Source organism: Mobula hypostoma, chromosome 4 (assembly GCF_963921235.1).
Source record: "Mobula hypostoma chromosome 4, sMobHyp1.1, whole genome shotgun sequence".
In the NCBI taxonomy this organism is placed as follows: Eukaryota; Metazoa; Chordata; class Chondrichthyes; order Myliobatiformes; family Myliobatidae; genus Mobula; species Mobula hypostoma.
In genome coordinates, this window is record NC_086100.1 from 204,332,004 (window position 1) to 204,346,056 (window position 14,053).

Below are 14,053 nucleotides of genomic sequence, written 5' to 3' on the forward strand. Positions count from 1 at the left end.
TTGTGTGTATTTCTCTAGATTTCTAGCATCTGCAGGTCCTCTTCTTTCCCAGATACTTATAAGTTTCATGAAAGAACAAGCTCGTAGTGGGGTTGTGTGGCTCTGTTGGTAAAATATTAAATTAAGTCATTAGAAAGAGGTGGCATGGGGTTGGAAAGTGTAGAATCTGTGGGTAGAATTAAGGAACAGCAAATGTAAGATGTAAAATGTAAAGGTGGGCACTTGGCCAAGTGGTTTAGGCATTGGACTAACTACCTGAAGGTCGTGAGTTCGAGCCCCAGCCGAGGGAACGTGTTGTGTCCTTGAGCAAGGCACTTAATCACACATTGCTCTGCGACGACACTGGTGCCAAGCTGTATGGGTCCTAATGCCCTTCCCTTGGACAACATTGGTGTCCTGGAGAGGGGAGACTTGCAGCATGGGCAACTACTGGTCTTCCATACAACCTTGCCCAGGCCTGCGCCCTGGATAGTGAAGACTTTCCAGGTGCAAATCCATGGTCTCGCAAGACTAATAGATGCCTTTACTTTACTAAATGTAAAAAAAAAATCCCTGATTGGAATTGTATAGAGGCCAACAAACAGTAGTAAGTTTGTGGTCCACAAATTAAAATGGGAGATAGAAAATGCGTGGCAAAAGGGCAATGATAGAATAGCCATGAGGAATTGTCATGCAGGTGATTAGGAAAATTAGGATGGTGTTGGTCTCGAGGAGGAATTCCTAAAACACCTACAAGATGCTTTTTTAGAGCAGCTCGTGGTTGACCCCACTTGGGGATCAGCTATTCTGGATTGATGTTGTAATGAACTGGAATTAATTAGGTCACTTAAGTTCAAAGAACCTTTAGGTGCAAGCAATCTAACATGATGAAATTCACCCTGACATTAGAGAAGGAGAAGCTAAAGTCAGATGTGGAATAAAGAGAATTAGAGAGGCATGAGAGAAGAATTGGTCAAAATTGATTTGAAAATAACCTGGGCAGGGATGAAAACAGAGCAGCAATGGCTGGAATTTCTGGAAGCAATTCGGAAGGCACAGGATATAGACATCACAAAGAGGAATTAGTATTCTAAAGGTAAGGTGACAAAACCGTGGCTGATAAGAGAAACCAAAGACAACATGAAAACCAAAGAGAGGGCATAGAGCAAAAATTACTCGGAAGTTAGAGGATTGGGAAGCTTTTAAAAACCAACAGAATACAACTAAAACAATTAAGAAAGAAAAGACGGAATACTTAGGTGAGCTAGCCAGTAATATTAAAGAGGATACTTTTTTTCTCTTCTTGAGGTACATATAGTTTAAAAGAGAGGCAGAAGTGGGTATCAAACCACTGGAAAATTATGCTGGAGAGGTAGTAATGGAGTGGGGGTACAAGGTGATGGCGGATGAACTGAATAAGTATTGTACATCACTCTTATCTCTGGAAGACACTGGCAGGAATATGGAAGTCCCAGATGTCAGTGGTCAGAATGTGTAAAGTTGCGTTACTCGGGAGAAAGTTCTTCCATATACTCTGTTCTTGGGAAACAGAGATGGTCTGAAGGTAAATAGGTCACCTGGACCAGATGGTGTTCGCCCCAGACATCTGAAAGAGGTGGATGAAGAGATGCTGAGGCATTTGCAATGATCTTTCAAGAATCGTTAAGGAAATTATATACCAAGAAGTTTTTTCCTTCACTACTCCTCCTCTCCCAGATTCACCACTTAGAACCATAGAACCATAGAAACTACAGCACATAAACAGCCCTTTTGGCCCTTCTTGGCTGTGCCGAATCATTTTCTGCCGAGTCCCACTGACCTGCACACAGACCATATCCCTCCATACACCTCCCATCCATATATCTGTCCAATTTATTCTTAAATGTTAAAAAAGAACCCGCATTTACCACCTCGTCTGGCAGCTCATTCCATACTCCCACGACTCTCTGTGTGAAGAAGCCCCCGCTAATGTTCCCTTTAAACTTTTCCCCCCTCACCCTAAACCCATGTCCTCTGTTTTTTTTTCTCCCCCTGCCTCAGTGGAAAAAGCCTGCTTGCATTCACTCTATCTATACCCATCATAATTTTATATACCTCTATCAAATCTACCCTCATTCTTCTACACTCCAGAGAATAAAGTCCCAACCTATTCAACCTTTCTCTGTAACTGAGTTTCTCAAGTCCCGGCAACATCCTTGTAAACCTTCTCTGCACTCTTTCAACCTTATTTATATCCTTCCTGTAATTTGGTGACCAAAACTGAATACAATACTCCAGATTCGGCCTCACCAATGCCTTATACAACCTCATCATAACATTCCAGCTCTTATATTCAATACTTTGATTAATAAAGGCCAATGTACCAAAAGCTCTCTTTACTACCCTATCTACCCGTGACGCCACTTTTAGGGAATTTTGTATCTGTATTCCCAGATCCCTCTATTCCACTGCACTCCTCAGTGCCTTACCATTAACCCTGTATGTTCTACATTGGTTTGTCCTTCCAACGTGCAATACCTCACACTTGTCAGTATTAAACTCCATCTGCCATTTTTTAGCCCATTTTTCCAGCTGGTCCAAGTCCCTCTGCAGGCTCTGAAAACCTTCCTCACTGTCTACTACACCTCCAATCTTTGTATCATCAGCAAACTTGCTGATCCAATTTACCACATTATCATCCAGATCATTGATATAGATGACAAATAACAATGGACCCAGCACTGATCCCTGTGGCACACCACTAGTCACAGGCCTCCACTCAGAGAAGCAATTCTCTACCACCACTCTCTGGCTTCTTCCATCGAGCCAATGTCTAATCCAATTTACCACCTCTCCATGTATACCTAGCGACTGAATTTTCCTAACTAACCTCCCATGCGGGACCTTGTCAAAGGCCTTACTGAAGTCCATGTAGACAATACCCACTGCCTTCCCTTCATCCACTTTCCTGGTAACCTCCTCGATAAACTCCAATAGATTGGTCAAACATGACCTACCACGCACAAAGCCATGTTGACTCTCCCTAATAAGTCCCAGTCTATCCAAATGCTTGTAGATTCTGTCTCTTAGTACTCCCTCCAATAACTTACCTACTACCGACGTTAAACTTACTGGCCTATAATTTCCCGGATTACTTTTCGATCCTTTTTTAAACAACGGAACAACATGAGCCACGCTCCAATCCTCCGGCACCTCACCTGTAGACAGCGACATTTTAAATATTTCAGCCAGGGCCCCTGCAATTTCAACACTAGTCTCCTTCAAGGTCCGAGGGAACACCTTGTCAGGTCCCGGGGATTTATCCACTTTAATTTTCCTGAAGACAGCAAGGACCTCCTCCTTTTCGATCTGTACAGTTTCCATGATCTCACTACTTGTTTCCCTTAATTCCATAGACTTCATGCCAGTTTCCTTAGTAAACACAGATGCAAAAAACCTATTTAAGATCACCCCCATTTCCTTTGGTTCCGCACATAGCCGACCACTCTGATCTTCAAGAGGACCAATTTTATCCCTTACAATCCTTTTGCTCTTAATATACCTGTAAAAGCTCTTTGGATTATCCTTCACTTTGACTGCCAAGGCAACCTCATGTCTTCTTTTAACCCTCCTGATTTCTTTCTTAAGTATTTTCTTGCACTCCTTATACTCCTCAAGCACCTTATTTACTCCCTGCTTCCTATACACGTCATGCAACTCCCTCTTCTTCTTTATCAGAGTTGCAATATCCCTTGAGAACCAAGGTTCCTTATTCCTATTCACCTTGCCTTTAATCCTGACAGGAACATACAAATTCTGCACTCTCAAAATTTCTGCTTTGAAGGCTTCCCACCTACCGATCACATCCATGCCAGAGAACAACCTGTCCCAATCCACGCTTTTAAGATCCTTTCTCATTTCTTCAAATTTGGCCTTCTTCCAGTTAAGAACCTCAACCCTAGGACCAGATCTATCCTTGTCCATGATCAAGTTGAAACTAATGGTGTTATGATCACTGAAACCAAAGTGCTACCCTACACAGACTTCCGTCACTTGTCCTAACTCTTTTCCTAACAGGAGATCCAATATTGCATCCCCTCTAGTTGGTCCCTCTATATATTGATTTAGAAAACTTTCCTGAACACATTTTACAAACTCTAAACCATCTAGACCCCTAACAGTATGGGAGACCCAATCAATATTGGATACAAAATTCCCTAAAAGTGGCGTCACAGTCAGATAGGGTCGTAAAGAGAGCTTTTGGTACATTGGCCTTTATTAATCAAAGTATTGAGTATAAGAGCTGGAATGTTATGATGAGGTTGTAGAAGGCATTGGTGAGGCCGAATCTGGAGTATTGTGTTCAGTTTTGGTCACCAAAATACACCCAACCAGGACTTCTATCACTTCTTCTACCCTTTCACCCCCGACACTTCTTCCTCTGACGTCTCATCTTATTTTTCAGTCCTGATGAAGGGTCTTGGCCCGAAATGTCGACTGTTTACTGTTTCCCATATATGCAGTCTGGTTTCCGAGGTTCCTCTAGCATTTTGTGTATGTGTTTCTTGGATTTCTATCATCCACATATTTTGTCCTTTTTTGATAAAAGCAAACACGGGGTCATATAATATAGCAAGAAATTTGTGAGAAGTTAGAGGATTGGAGAGCTTTCACATAACCAACAGGAGACAATTTAAACAAAACACACACAGGAGAGACAAGATGAAAAATTAATGTAAGTGAGCCAATAATATCAAGTATCAAAAGTTCTTCAGATCCATAAAGAGTAAAAGAGAGGCAAGTGTTGATATTGTACTGCTGGAAGATGATGCTGGCGAGTTAGTAACAGAGCAAAGAAATAGAGGCCGAATGTAATAAGTATTTTGTGTCAATCTTCACTGTGTAAGACAATAGCAGTATAAGACCATAAGGCATAGGAGCAGAATTAGGCCATTCAGCTCATCGAGTCTGCTCCACTGTTCTATCATGTCTGATCCGGGTTCTCACTCAACCCCATGCACCTGCATCCTCGGCATATCCTGTAATGCCCCGACTGATCAGCAATCTGTTAGATTCTGCCTTAAATGTACCCACAGACTTGGCCCCCACCACCATCTGTGTCAGAGAATTCCACAGATTCATTGCTCTCTGACAAAATAAAATCCTCTTTAACTACTCTGAAAGGTCGCTCCTCAGTTTTGAGGCTGTGCCCTCCGTTATGGCTACCCGCACCATAGGAAAAGTCCTCTCCTCATCCACCCTCTCTAGACCTTTCCACATTCGGTGGGTTTCAGTGAGATTTATCCCCCACCACCCACATTTATTAAACATAGGTCAGTGCAAGAGTACAGGCCCAAGGCTGGCAAACACTCCTCATATCCTAACCCCTTCATTCCCGGAATCATCATTTTGAACATCCTCTGGACTCTCTCCAACAACAACACACCTTTTCTGAGATATGGGTCCCAAATACTCTTAAGTTCAGCCTAAGTAGTGTCTTATAAGGTACCAGCATTTTATCCTTGCTTATATGTTCTACTTCACTTCAAATAAATGCAAACATTGCATATGTCTTCTTTCCCACAGTTTCAACCTGTAAATTATCTTTCTGGTAGTCTTGCCCGAGGACGCATATTTCCTTCTGTACTTCTGTTGTTTGAACTTTCTCCCCAATCAGATAATACCATACCATAGAACCATAGAAACTACAGCACAGAAACAGGCCTTTTGGCCCTTCTTGGCTGTGCTGAACCATTATCTGCCTAGTTCCACTGACTGGCACATGGACCATATCCATCCATACACCTCCATTCCATGTATCTGTCCAATTTATTCTTAAATGTTAAAAAAGAACCCGCATTTACCACCTCGTCTGGCAGCTCATTCCATACTCCCACCACTCTCTGTCTGAAGAAGCCCCCGCTAATGTTCCCTTTAAACTTTTCCCCCCTCATCCTTAACCTAGGTCCTCTGGTTTATTTCTCCCCTTGCCTCAGTGGAAAAAGCCTGCTTGCATTCACTCTGTCTATACCCATCATAATTTTATATACCTCTATCAAATCTCCCCTCGTTCTTCTACGCTCCAGGGAATAAAGTCCTAACCTATTCAACCTTTCTCTGTAACTGAGTTTCTCAAATCCCGGCAACATCCTTGTAAACCTTCTCTGCACTCTTTCAACCTTATTTATATCCTTCCTGTAATTTGGTGACCAAAACTGAACACAATACTCCAGATTCGGCCTGACCAATGCTTTATACAACCTCATCATAACATTCCAGCTCTTATTCTCAATACTTTGATTAATAAAGGCCAATGTACCAAAAGCTCTCTTTACGACCCTATCTACCTGTGACACCACTTTTAGGGAATTTTGTATCTGTATTCCCAGATCCCTGAGTTCTACTGCACTCCTCAGTGCCTTACCATTAACCCTGTATGCTCTACCTTGGTTTGTCCTTCCAACGTGCAATACCTCACACTTGTCTGTATTAAACTCCATCTGCCATTTTTCAGCCCATTTTTCCAGCTGGTCCAAGTCCCTCTGCAGGCTCTGAAAACCTTCCTCGCTGTCTACTACACCTCCAATCTTTGTATCATCAGCAAATTTGCTGATCCAATTTACCACAATAGTTCACAATTGTTCCTTTTTTCGAAAATGCATTATTGCACATTTCCCAATATTGTATTTCATCTGCCACTTTTTTGCCAAAATCCAAATGATTTCTGCTGCCTCATCATTTGTCCATCCTGCTTATGACTTCCTCGAAGAACTCTAACAGATTTGTCAGGCAAAGTTTCCCTGTACAGAAGCTATGTTGGCTTTGGCTTATTTTATCATTAGTCTCATCGTACCCCAAAACCTCATCTGTTATAATAGACTCAAACACCTTCCCAGTCACTGAGGTTCGGCTAACTGGAGTATAACTTGCTTTTTTTTTTTTGCCTTCCTTGCTTCTCAAAGATTTGCAATTGACATTTGTAATCCCTCCTGTCCTCCGGGACTATGGAATAATCAAGTGATTCTTGAAAGGTCATGACCAATGCATCTGTTATCTCTTCAGCAACCTCTCTCAGGATTCTGGGATGTAGTCCATCTGATCCGAGTGACTTATCCACTTTAAGAACCTGAGTTTGCCTAGCACGTTTTCCTTTGTAATGGAATGGCACTCACTCCTGCTCCCTGACGCTCACGGATCTCTGGTACACTGGAGGTGTCTTACACAGAGAACACAGATGCAAAGTAGCTATATAGTTCATCTACCATCTCTTCACCATTTCTACCCCATGAGCAGAATTTTCCAGTGGTCCAATAGCAACTTGCGCCTCACGTTCGCATTTTTATTACCAGTATAAATTATTGCCTAGTTTGCCCTCATATTTCACCTTTCCACTTCTTACAGCTTGTTGGATTTTAAAAGCTACCCAATTATCTAACATCCTACTCACTTTTGCTACCTTATAAGCACTTTCCTTGGCTTTTATACAGTCCTTAACTTCTTTTGTCAGCCACGGTAGCCTCGTCCCGCTGTTTGAGAACTACTTCTGCGGGACACATCTATCTTGTACATTATGAACTATTCTCAGAAACGTCAGCCATTTCTGCTCTGGCATCATCCCCACCAGTATCCTTCTCCACTCCACCTGGAGAATCACCTCTCTCATCCCTCTGTAATTCCCTTTATTCCATTGCGATACTACGCATATGACCTATGCTTCTCGCTCACAAATTGCAGTAGGAATTCCACCATATTATGATCACTGCCTGCTAATGGTTTCTTTACATTAACCTCTCTAATAAGATCTGGGTTATTACACAACACAACACCCAATCTAAGACAACAGTTCTCTGAGTAGGCTCAACCATCAGCTGCTGTAAAGAGCCATTAAATAAGCATTCAATACATTCCCTCTCTTGCGATCTGACTTAACCTTATTCTCCTGCAGACTGAAGTCATCCACGACAATTGTGTCATTAAATTTATTACATAAATGCCAAACATTCAGGAGTATCTGGGCCAGAAGTGAGGATAAATGCTTTACCAAGGAGAGAAGGTGTTTTGGAAAGTGAAAGGCCTGAAGGTAGATAAGACTCCTGGACCAGAAGGTGAACACCTCAGGGTTCAGAAAGAGGTAGCTGAAGAGATTGTGAAGGCATCAGAGTCATAGAACACGGCAAGACAGGAAAATACCATTCGGTGAATCTAGTCCGTGCCAAAGCATTAATCTGCCCAGTTCCAACAACTTGTACCTGGACCATAACCCTCCATATCCTGTTCATCCATGGACCTAAGCAAACTTCTCTTAATGATTGAAATCATCCCTGCCACTTGCTCTGGCAGCTCGTTGCACACTCTCCCCGCCTCTGATGGAGAAGTTCCCCTTGGCTTCCTCTGAAAGTCATGAGTAATGATCTATCACGAATCACAAGATTTTTGAGCGGTTCTGGCAGAGTAGAAATTTGCATATTTCACTCCACTCTTCAAGAAGAGAAAGAGGCAGAAGAAAGGAAATTATAGGACAGTTAGTCTGACCTCAGTGGTCAGGGACATGTCCGAGTGTATTAAGGGTGAGTTTTTTGAGTACTATGATTCTGGGCGCATGATGAAGTCGACCAAAGTCGGCAGGATTCCTTTAGAGGAAATCGTGTCTGACAAATCACTTGGAGTACTTTGAGGAAATAAAAAGCAAGATGGATAAAGCGGAGGCAGTGGATGTTGGGATTTTCAGATGATCTTTAGCAAGGTACCCCATGCAAGGCTTATTGAGAAAGTAAGGCGGCATGGGATCTGGGGGGGCATTGATACAGAAAGCAAAAAGTGCCCACAGAAGGCAAAGCGTGGTTGTAGATGAGTCATATTCTGCATCGAGGACTGACCAGTGGTGTGTCTCAGGGTGTCATAGTCCGGTCCGTGAAGTCCGTATTCCGGTTCACTGTCCGGTCCATCGACCCTCGCTCCAGGTTTTCCTATCTACCCTGTTTCTGTTCTTGTTGAGCACTAATTGAGGCAGCTGATGCTCGTTGGGGCTGGCTGCATAAATACCTCCAGAGACCAGGGCATGGCCGCTGGATTGTTCTTGCCCTTACTCTTTGTATCCCTTCTCCTGCCTTCTGTTTCCTTGCCTAAAGCCCTGTCTGGTCTTGCCGGTAACCCTCCCCTCGCCTAAAGTTCTGTCTCGCCTCGCTTTGCCAGAAGCCCTGCCTTGTATTGCCGGTAACTCTCGCCTCACCTGAAGTTCCCGTCTTGCCTTGCTTTGCCAGTAGCCTTGCCTTGTCTTGCTGTCTGGTCCTGGAGCCACCCTGTACCTAGCTCCTTTCCTGTCCCTTGCCTCTGCCCAGGTAAGCCAGGCCGTCTTGCCATTACCTGGGGTTGGTTCTGTCCCTTCCTGTCCCTTGCCTCCGCCCAGGTAAGCCAGGCCGTCTTGCCGTTACCTGGGGATGGTTCTGTCCCTTCCTGTCCCTTGCCTCCGCCCAGGTAAGCTAGGCCGTCTTGCCGTTACCTGGGGATGGTTCTGTCCCTTCCTGTCTCTTGCCTCCGCCCAGGTAAGCTAGGCTGTCTTGCCGTTACCTGGGGTTGGTTCTGTCCCTTCCTGTCCCTTGCCTCCGCCCAGGTAAGCCAGGCCGTCTTGCCGTTACCTGGGGTTGGTTCTGTCCCTTCCTGTCCCTTGCCTCCGCCCAGGTAAGCCAGGCCGTCTTGCCGTTACCTGGGGATGGTTCTGTCCCTTCCTGTCCCTTGCCTCCGCCCAGGTAAGCTAGGCCGTCTTGCCGTTACCTGGGGATGGTTCTGTCCCTTCCTGTCTCTTGCCTCTGTTGAGTGGTGATCCGCGCCCTGCCCAGGAGGAGCCTCGCCTTGCCTCAAGTCTCCTGCCTCCGGCCTCAGCCTCTCCTCGCCTCAAGTCTCCTGCCTCCGGCCTCAGCCTCGCCTCGCCTCAAGTCTCCTGCCTCCGGCCTCAGCCTCGCCTCGCCTCAAGTCTCCTGCCTCCGGCCTCAGCCTCGCCTCACCGCAAGTCTCCTGCCTCCGGCCTCAGCCTCGCCTCGCGTCAAGTCTCCTGCCTCCAGCCTCAGCCTCGCCTCGCCTCAAGTCTCCTGCCTCCGGCCTCAGCCTCTTGCCAAGCCAAGCCAAAGCTCTAGACTCTAACGTCAAGCTTCAAGCCTGTAGATTTCTGCCTCGTCCTGCCTGCCTGCCAAGCCTCGTCCTTGCCTAGTTCTGGGGTCCGAGCCAGAGGCAAGACCAAGGTACTGGGTCCTTGTCCGGTCTCTGGCTCGGAGTCCAAGCCCGGGCTCCTAGCTTTCTTGTTCAGTCCTGTTCCAGGTTACTGGTTTTCCTGTCCATGTCCTTGCCATCGCTCTGTATCCTAGTCCTGTCCCTAGTACTTCAGTGTCTGTGACTTGCACTTTGGTCCGTTCCCAGCCGTGCCCTTATGACAGAGCGATCCAGCCAACCATGGACCCAGCGACACAGACACTGTCGTTTTCCTTTTGCCACCCGGGGTTCCTTTCTGTTACATACCCTCCCACCCGCCCGGGTCGTCCATAGTCTGGATACCCTGTTTGGTCGCGCGGAGGCTCCCGTAGAGGTGGGGGATGGGGGGGGTGGGTACTTTCATAGTCCGGTCCGTGAAGTCCTTATTCCGGTTCACGGTCCGGTCCAGCGACCCTTGCTCCAGGTTTTACTATCTATCCTGTCTCTGTCTTTGTTGAGCTAATTGAGGCAGCTGATGCTCGTTGGGGCTGGCTGCATAAATACCTTCAGAGACCAGGGTGTGGTGGCTGGATTGTTCTTGCCCTTACTCTTTGTATTCCTTCCTCTGCCTTCTGTTTCCTCGCCTGAAGCCCTGCTTTGTCTTGCTGTCTGATCCTGGAGCCACCCTGTTCCTAGCTCCCTTCCTGTCCCTTGCCTCCGCCCAGGTAAGCCAGGCCGTCTTGCCGTTACCTGGGGTTGGTTCTGTCCCTTGCCTCTGTCGGGTGGTCATCCGCGCCCTGCCCAGGAGGAGCCAAGCCTCGCCTCAAGTCTCCCGCCTTCCGCCTCCTGCCTCTTGCCTCTTGCCAAGCCAAGCCAAGTCTCTAGCCTCTAACCTCAAGCTTCAAGCCTGTAGATTTCTGCCTCGTCCTGCCTGCCTGCCAAGCCTCGTCCTTGCCTAGTTCTGGGGTCCGAGCCAGAGGCAAGACCCAGGTACTGGGTCCTTGTCCAGTCTCTGGCTCGGAATCCAAGCCCGGGCTCCTAGCTTTCTTGTTCAGTCCTGTTCCAGGTTCCTGGTTTTCCTGTCCATGTCCTTGCCATCGCCCTGTATCCTAGTCCTGTCCTTAGTACTTCAGTGTCTGTGTCTTGCACTTGGGTCCGTTCCCAGCCACCGCCCTTATGACTCAGGGATCTGTTCTGGAAACCGTACTTTTCGTGACTTTTATAAAAGACCTGTACGAGGAAGTGGAGGGGTGGGTTAGTAAATTTACTGATATATCCCCAGTCTTTGAGTTAATTGATAGTGTGGAGGTCTGTCAGGGGTTACAGCAGGACATTGATAGGATGCAAAACTGGGCTGAGAAGTGGTAAGTGGAGTTCAAACCAGGTAAGTATGAGGTGGTTCATTTTGTTAGGTCAAATATGATGACAGAATATACCTTCATGGTAAGACTCTTGGCAGTGTGGAGGATCAGAGGGATCTTAGGGTCTGAGTCCATAGGACACTCAGAACTGCTCCGTAGATTGACTCTGGGGTTAAGAAGGCATATGGTGGGATTGAGATTAAGAGCCGAGAGGTAATATTGCAGCTATATAGGACCCTGGTTAGATGCCACTTGGAGTAATTTGCTAAATTCTGGTCGCCTCACCTCAGGAAGGATGTGGATACCATAGAAAGGGTGCAGAGGGGATATAGAACGATTTTCTGCATTGGAGAAGATGCCTTACGAGAGTATTTTGAATGAACTTGGCTTTTTCTTGGGTGATGGCTATTTTAGAATCCAGGGGAAGTTGTCTGGTGTATTGAAAATTGTTTTTTTTTTATCCAGAGACAGCAGAAGATAATTATGCAGAGAGTGTTTTCTCCCTGGAGGTTGGTATCCAGTGGATGCGTTCTGTGATCTCCTGTTTTCAATGGTTTTTTTTAAATAAATGATTTGTTTGAGGAAGTGGAAGTGTGGAATTTGTAAGTTTGCAGATTGTATGGAGATTGCTAGAGTTGTGGTTCGTGTAAAAGATTTTCGTAGGTCATGTTGTAACTACAAATATCCTGATTAGACAACACTTGGAATACTGTGTTCACTTCTGAGTGCCTCATTATAGGAAGGATGTGGAAACGATAGAGTGGGTGCAGAGGAGGTTTACCAGGATGCTGCCTGGATTAGAGAGCATGTACTCTGATGATACTTCGAGCGAGCGAGGGTGCTTCTTTTTGGAGCAAAGGTGGATGAGAGCTGGTTTGGTAGAGGTGTACAAGATGATCAGAGGCATACAGTAGATCGAATGGACAGCTAGAGACTTTTCTCCAGGGTAGAAATGGTGGTTACGACAGGAAATAATTTTATGGTGAATGGAGGAAAGTACGGGGAGAATGAAAAGTACAGAAGGGAATAAGCACAGACCTTGCGGGTGAGTATTAGACTGGAGCAGGCCAAATTGCAAGAGGTTAGGCAGGAAGGAAGGAGAGTTAACAGAGAACAGCTGTTTTGGGCAAGTCCGCATCCAACATGTGGAGGGTGTTTGAAGTCTAACTACACAGAGTACAGGACAGGTATCTTCCAGCCAGAAGAAAGGACAAGGATGGCAAGGTAGAGAACCAGGGATGTTGAGGGATGTCATAAATGTTGTCCAGAATAAAACAAAGTAGGTAAAGTTTAGGAAGCTAGAATCAAACAGAGACTTGGAGAATTACTATGAAACCAGAAAAGAACTCCAAGAAATAAAAGAAAAATTTGAGGAGAATTAGGAAAGCCATGATGGGCCATAAAAACTCCTTGGCAATTATGATTAAAGAGAATCTGAAAGCATTCTACACATACATCAGGAGCAAAAGGAAAACAAGGGAGAGGGTGGGACCATTCAAGGACAAAGGGGGAGAGGAAAATTTGGTTGGATACAAAGGATGCGCTGAGGTTTATAACAAGTACTTTACATCAATTCTCGGACAAGGACGTGGAGCATGTGGAACTCAAAGCGAAGAGTATTAATATGCTCGAATATTTCGAAGTAATTGAGTTAGCTTTGGGCTTTTAAATAGCAGTAAGGTGGATAAACCCCGGGGCCTGATGGGATACACTACAGATTATTGACTGAGGCAAGTGAAGAGATTGCTGGGGCCTTGGCCAATATCTTTGTGCCCTCCCTAGCCACTGGCGAGGTCCTGGAGGACTGGTGAGTAGCCAATGTTGATCTAATATTCAAGAAGGGAACCATGGATAATCCTGGAAGTTATAGACCGTCAGTGGTAGGGATAGAATTTGAGTATTTGTAAAATCATAGGTTTATTGGGAGGAGCCAACATGGCATGGCTTGGAATAAATTCTGTCTTACTAACTTGATTGATTTTATTCATGAAGTGATGGGATGATTAATGAAGGTCGAGCTCAGGAAGTTGTTTTCATACATTTTTGTGAGGCCTTTGACAATGTCCCACATGGAAACCTCGTCGAAAAGATTAAGAAGTATGGGATCCATGGTGAATTGGATTTAGAACAGGGTTACCCATTGAAGACAAAGGCTGGTGGTTGAAGGGAGGTGTTCTTTAGTGGTGTTCTGCGGGGATCTGTACTGGGACCTCTGCCGTCTCATGTATGTAAACAACCCGAATGAAAATGTCCATAAGCGCGGATAGACTAGATAACAGTAGTATCGGCCGGTGAGTCTGAAATCAGTTGACCAGCTATCTAAGTATTTAATAAAGATGGACTGAACGCGAATAGTCAGCGTGGTAGCTCATGTCTAACCAGACTTATGGAGTTTTTTTTTCAGGAAGCCAGCAGGAAAGTGTATGAAAGCAAGGGTGTAGATGTTGTCTACATGCGCTTTAGCAAGGCATTTTATTAGATCCCGCATTGGGCAAGAAGGTTCAGTGTCTCGGCATTCAAGACAAAGTAGTAAATTGCTTTGGACATTGGCA